The following is a 6,479-nucleotide window of genomic DNA, read 5'->3' on the forward strand; positions in this document are numbered from 1 at the left end:
AAAATATTCAGGTTTTTGTTTTTCTTTCTGAAAAATCTTTTTACATGGTGACAAGTTGCCTTTTGGGGAAGGTGCTTCCATAAATAGGCTACCACTGTTTTGTGGGGTCAATTACCATTTTTGGAATGTGAGAATGAAAATCTTTATGCATTTGAACTGATAAGGGTATTTGGGAAACAATTGAAAATGGTCCCTTTATACCTCAAGTCAAAAGAGATGAGGTTTTAATTGATAAACCTTCATCTGATTGGACTAAGATTGAAAGTAAAAAAGCCAAGTATTGGATTGCTAAGAATATAATAACCTTTTCCTTGAGTTGTGATGAATTTTTCAGGGTATCACAGTGTAGCTCAACAAAGGAAATGTGGGACATTCTTGAAGTCACACATCAAGGGTCAAACGATGTCAAGCGAGCCAAAAAGCATGCTCTTATTCAAGAGTATGAACTCTTTAGAATGCAGAAGGGAGAGACCATTTGTGATGTGCAGAAGAGGTTCTCTCACATAGTGAATCACTTGATGAGTCTAGGTAAGACTTTTGACAAGGAGGAGCTGAACATCAAGATATTGAAATGTCTTGATAGAACATGGCAGCCAAAGGTCACTGCCATCTCAGAATCGAAAGATTTAACATCAATGACTGCTGCATCATTGTTTGGTAAGCTTAGGGAACACGATCTCGAAATGAATAGGCTTGTTGTCCAAGAAAGTGAGGACAAACACAACAAGGGGATAACATCCAAAGCTTGCAATCATAAACAACAAGACTCAAGTGGAAGTGATGAAGACACCATGAGTTTGTTATCAAGAAAATTCATCAAGTTCTTGAAGAAGAAAAGTCAAGCTTCAAAAAGGTATGGTTAAAAGAAACCTAATGATTTTAATATTAACAAGTACACTTGCTATGGTTGTGGTGAATAGGGTCATATCAAGGCAGAATGCCCCAACAATGAAATCAAAGAAAGAACAGATTTCAAAAATAAGAAAAGGGGAAAAGCTAAAAAGGCATATGTGGCATGGGATGACAATGAAGTTTCATCCTCAAGCTCTTCTGACGATGAAGAAGCAAACTTGTGCGTTAGAGCATCTGTGTCCAGCAACATGAGTTCATCATCTTCAATCAAAGGTAACAACTATTATCAATTGCTTGAAGCTTTTAATGAAACTCATGAAGAAGCTAATCGATTGACACTTTCTCACAACCAGTTGAAAGGTTTAAATAACTGGCTGGAAAACAGAGTCAAGTCTCTGGATGAAGAGTTGGGAAAAACAAAAGAAGATTTTGAAAACCTTGATTTAATTTACAAAAACTCATCTTGCAGTTGTGAGTTAAAAGTTTGTGAAAATTGTGAAAATCTTGAAAGAAAGATTCACTATCTTTTGAAAACCTTGGACAAACTTACAACTGGAAAATCCAACTTTGAAGATGTTCTTGCATCTCAAAATTGTGTTTTTGGAAAAGCTGGTTTAGGTTTTTATCCTCAAAGCAAAGGAAATGGGATTTCAAAACCTTTTTCAACTGCACCAGAAAAACAATCGGTTAAAAGGTTGATTCAACCGGTTGTTACATGCTTCTATTGCATGAAGAAAGGTCATTCAGTTAGGTATTGCAGGTTTCGAAAATCTCTTGTGCCTAAAGGGATATTTAAATGGATTCCGAGATGTTTTGATGGTTCCAAAGACAAGTCTAACATAGAGGGTCCCAAGTTCTTTAAGGGATCAAACCTTGTGATTTAACAAAATCTGTTTTGCAGATTTTTGACTCTACTTGAAGGGTCAGAAAGAACAAGATCTCAAGAAGATTTGTGTACAAGTCAAAGCCTTGTCCTGATTCTATGATCTGCTTACATTTGTGTAACTATAATCTGAGGATAATTTTCTTGTTCTTCTCTTTGTTGAAACATTGGCTCTTAAATCCAATTCAATGTTTGTTCTATATGTGATGGAAGAGGCCCAAGCACAAGCCCACATGCAAGCCCACCAAAGGGTAGATTTGGGCCAACCATAGAGTTATGGCCAAGAGGATCCAAGAAGACGTTCTTTTACATGTTCAAATGCCATAAACTCTAGTGTAGAGTAGACTTTAATTTCTTGTCAAAATTAGCATAGGAACTTTATTTGTAATTTTCTTAGAATTAATTTTGGCACCTAAAACACCAACCTAGGTAAACTTAGAGTTTCTAAAAAAACCTCTAAATTTACCAAGGCCGGTCTAGAAAGCCCATGGAGGGGGTGAGCATAAAAACTAGACACACCCCTCCCCATGTGCTCATTTGTGCACCCATGTGCCATGTGCACCCATGTGCTTCACATTTACATTTCATTTGGCTAGCATTAGGGTTGCATTATGGTCCTCCTTAGCCTATAAAAGGAGGAGCCTACACCTTGTATTTTCAAGTTTATTGTGAGTAAAGTTATGCTGCCATTTTGTGCCAAGCTTTGCTTCTCTTAGAATTCTAGGCTCTAAACTTCATCTCCTTCACCTCTCCTTGGGTTGGCCGAACCTCCCTAGCTTCATACATATCATGCACCTTCAAGATCAACACCACTCTTAGGAGGATCTTGCTCACGCACCTTCATAGCTTCCGCACCACTTTTTCTTACATGATTCAAGAAGACCTTCATGAAATGCCATCAATATGCCTGGATTATAATTACCTTGTATTTCATCTATTCCTTATACAACCTGTGTACATTATAAACCTTGATGTTTGAATATAACATGATTGTTGAAAATCTGGTTTTCTCAAAATTTTTCATCAGTGCAGAATTTCAACCGATTGTTTTCTCTTTGTCAGCACTGAGAAAAACTGTTTTTAATTTCTAAGTTCTGATTTGTAATTCTGTTCAAACCCAATGATATATGTGGTCAATATTGTATTAATTACATGTTTGAATCCAATTTGACTATGCTATAACTGCTCTTAATAAATCAGATTCTTCTTATCTTGGAAATTAAAGTTGCTTTTAAAGTTTGGTCAAATCAACATGTGAGTATCTGTACTTTCTGTTTGACTGACAAAAACATATTTTTTTGTGTTGAAAACAACCCACATAATGCCAAATTTGACCAAGTGTTATGGCTATATAAGGATTGCAATTAGCTGTTGTTTTACACACAAACAATCTGTTGTTCTTTTTTTTCCTCTACTCTAAAGTTTTCTCTACAGTGTGCAAAAGTTCCTTTCTGAATTAAGCTATGGCTAGAACTCCTCCATCTACTAAAAGGATGAAAACCAGGGCTGTTAGGAGTGGTAGAAAGCTTGAAGGGTGGTTCTCTGGAGAATCAGAATTGATTGACAAATACCTACATGAAACTAGTAGGAAAAGTGTCAGTACACCCAATTTTGTCTCCTTTACATCAATGAAGCAGCAAAATCTGAATATTGTGAGGAGCTTACTCAAGGAACAAAAGTTGAAACGTTTTCTTGAGCTAAGTGGAAACATTTATCCAGATTTGATGAATGTATTTTACACTAACCTTCAATTCAATGGTGACTCACTTATTTCTCATGTGAAAGGTGTAGAAATGGTCATCACAAATGAAGTATGGGCTACTGTGGATGGATTGAAATTCTCTGGGCTGAGGATCAACAGAGGAAACCTAGGAATTGTTGAAGAATTCAACAAAATGCAGTTCTACAAAAGTTGTCTCTAGAATCACCTCTCCAAAGTGAGAAATTTTTTAGTTGGATGGTTAAAGCTTGATGAAAGGCTCATAGCCTTCATAGTGTCATGGATCATCACACCTAGGGGGAGTAATCACTCCACTATTTCTGAGGAAGACCTCCTGCTGATCTATTGCATCATGAATAAAGTGAGGATCAATTGGATCCATACTATCAAGGAGCATATGCAAAAATCCATGAGGTTATGTGACTTTCACTATCCCTATGCAATTTTATTCTCTAAATTTCTTCACTATTTTGAAGTGGACATAGAAGGGGAGATAGCCGAAATTATCAAACACTCAAGTGAGATTAACAGTGGATCCCTAAGCAAAATGGGGTTTACTAAAATTGGTGGGAGATGGGTGAGCAAGGATGGTGATCAAGCTCGCCCAAGTGGAACCAATGATGGGGATGAACTTGAAGATGCAACAACACAAGATGAACCTGCTGCTGAGACTCAAGAGGTTGGTTACAATGATGCTTACATGGGAAAAAGAATGATCACAATGCCTCCTTTTGAAAGATTGATGATCAATCGCATGGACACATTTGCTGAGAATAAAAGGAATCTCCATGATTTGTGTGAGTCAAGGTTTAATCATATGGATTCACGTTTTTCAACCCTAGATTAACAGATAGAAGTGGTTCAGAATTAGATTATGGAACTACAATTTGAAAGGGAGAACAATCCTTCCTTCTAATTTTTTGGTTTAAATTTCTGAGCAATTTTATTTTTCTTTTATGATGTTTTAATTCTTCCTTTTGTCTATTTGATAAGACAAATAGGGGGAGAAGATTGGGTTCTGTAATGTTCTTATTTACTTATACTTATTACTGCTTTGAACATTGTTGCTATAACTGTTTAACGGGTTTAAATTTGAAATTTTCAAACTGTTGAAAACTTTGATACAAAATTTCAACTAGTTATTTCTGTGAAATAACCGATTGTTTATCTATGTTTGCACCTTTGTATGTTGACTGGTTTCTCATCTGATTTGACTGATGTTCCTCTTTGGAAATCACTGATAAGTGTCTAATTTCAGTAATATTTCATATTAAAATATAGACACTTATGAGGATTTATTGCTAATTTACATAAAAAATAATCCCTACTTTATGAATTTATACCTTTTAACATTTTTTATGATTTTTATTTGAATAAGAGTATTTTATTCCCAAATTTGGTGTTAATTGTAGATTTCTAAGGAAGATTGGAGATTTAGATTAAAAATGAATGATTTGAGCTAAAAAGATAAAGATAGAAGGTCCCAGAATGGAAAAAGGTGCAAATGAAGATTGGGCCTTTTTTATGTTTTATCATTTAGCCCGTTAGCCTAACCTTAGAAAACTAGGATAAATAAAGGGCTAGAGGCTCAACCTTAGTGTGCTAGATTGAGAGGAAAACACCATAGAGTGAATTGTAACCCAATTGGGAGAATGGAAGGTACTAGAAGTATGCGTGGCTAATTCTACCCTTTGGGATTGGGAGTAATCTACTCAAACTCTTATGTATTGAGGTGATATCTTATATATTAATATTCTGTTCTTGATTGATTATTGGTATTGTTGTTTTACTTTTAATTTTCCGTGACAAATTGAGAATCTTAAATCTGACCGAGAGGTATTTTTAGGGTTCGGACCTAAACAACAATTCTTAACATATTTGAGTGCTAGGAATAGACTTGAAATGTTAATTGCTATTAAACGTCTGAGCTTCGTTCTAAGTTGTTCTTATAATTATGCGAGGGATCGATAGTTAGGGGACATTCTTAAGGATTTTATATGCGAGGAATCGATATAAATGATTTCTATACGGGCATCAATTTCAATCAAAGAACTTAATATTGACATGCTAATCAAAATACTTGAGAGTGAGAAAGATGAAACTAATCCTTATTTTTCCAATTGAAACAACTAATTCTTTGTCTGTTTTCTTATTGATCAGTACCAACACAATTAATTCAAAACACTTTTAACTGTTCTAATTTTTATATTTAGCGATTATTGTACTCGATAATTCACTGTTCTTTGTGGGATCGATATCCGTCCTTATGGACAATTATTATTTCTGACAAACGCGGTGCACTTGCCGTAAAAAGTCATCAAGTTTCTCATCTGATTTGACTGATGTTCCTCTTTGGAAATCACCTAGTGGGAACTGGTTTCTGGTGCTTATTTGATTGGAATAGATTACCCTGTGTTTCTATGTTTGCTCGTGAATGCAGGTTATACATATTCTAAACAAGAACATTCCAAAAAGCATCCCAAGGATTTATCTCCATCAAATAGAGGGAGATTGTTGAGCAAGGAAGCTTTGATGTTTCAGATCGAAGATGATACTTGAAGTTGTGCTGCTTTTGGTTTGGGTTTAAATTAGAATTTTAGAATCAATGTAAAGATCAGTTCTTAATCCTTGCACAAAGCTTGACCAATCTATTTTAAAGAAACAAAGTGTTTTTCCAAGCAAAGGGAAAACAACCGGTTGAATTATCGATATAATCGGTTGTTTGACACTTAGCTGGCATAAAGGTTTTGAAACTGTTTTTGACTTGGTCATGTAACTGCCTAACCAATTCAACCGGTTAAATCGTAGTTTCAACCAGTTGATTGTGTGTTTTCATAACAGTTTTTTGAAAACCTGTTTTAACTGTTTTGAATGTGATCAAAACTGTTTTAGCTCATTAATGTTGCCTTGAACGGCTAGTTTTCAAGAGCTATAAATATAACCTTTCTTTCAAATCAAAATACAATAGTTTTCTACACAGATTTGAGATCAAAGAGAGATTGAGATTTGTTTTGAAAGATGTTT

General features: G+C 35.1%; 1 pseudogene; it reads left to right on the top strand.

Moving 5' to 3' along the window:
- The first annotated feature begins 362 nt into the window (after positions 1–362).
- LOC150023086 (uncharacterized) lies at positions 363–1,332 on the top strand (annotated as a pseudogene).
- Positions 1,333–6,479: the final 5,147 nt, after the last annotated feature.

This window comes from Phaseolus vulgaris, chromosome 11, assembly GCF_051622355.1.
Source record: "Phaseolus vulgaris cultivar YP4 chromosome 11, ASM5162235v1, whole genome shotgun sequence".
Lineage (NCBI taxonomy): Eukaryota > Viridiplantae > Streptophyta > Magnoliopsida > Fabales > Fabaceae > Phaseolus > Phaseolus vulgaris.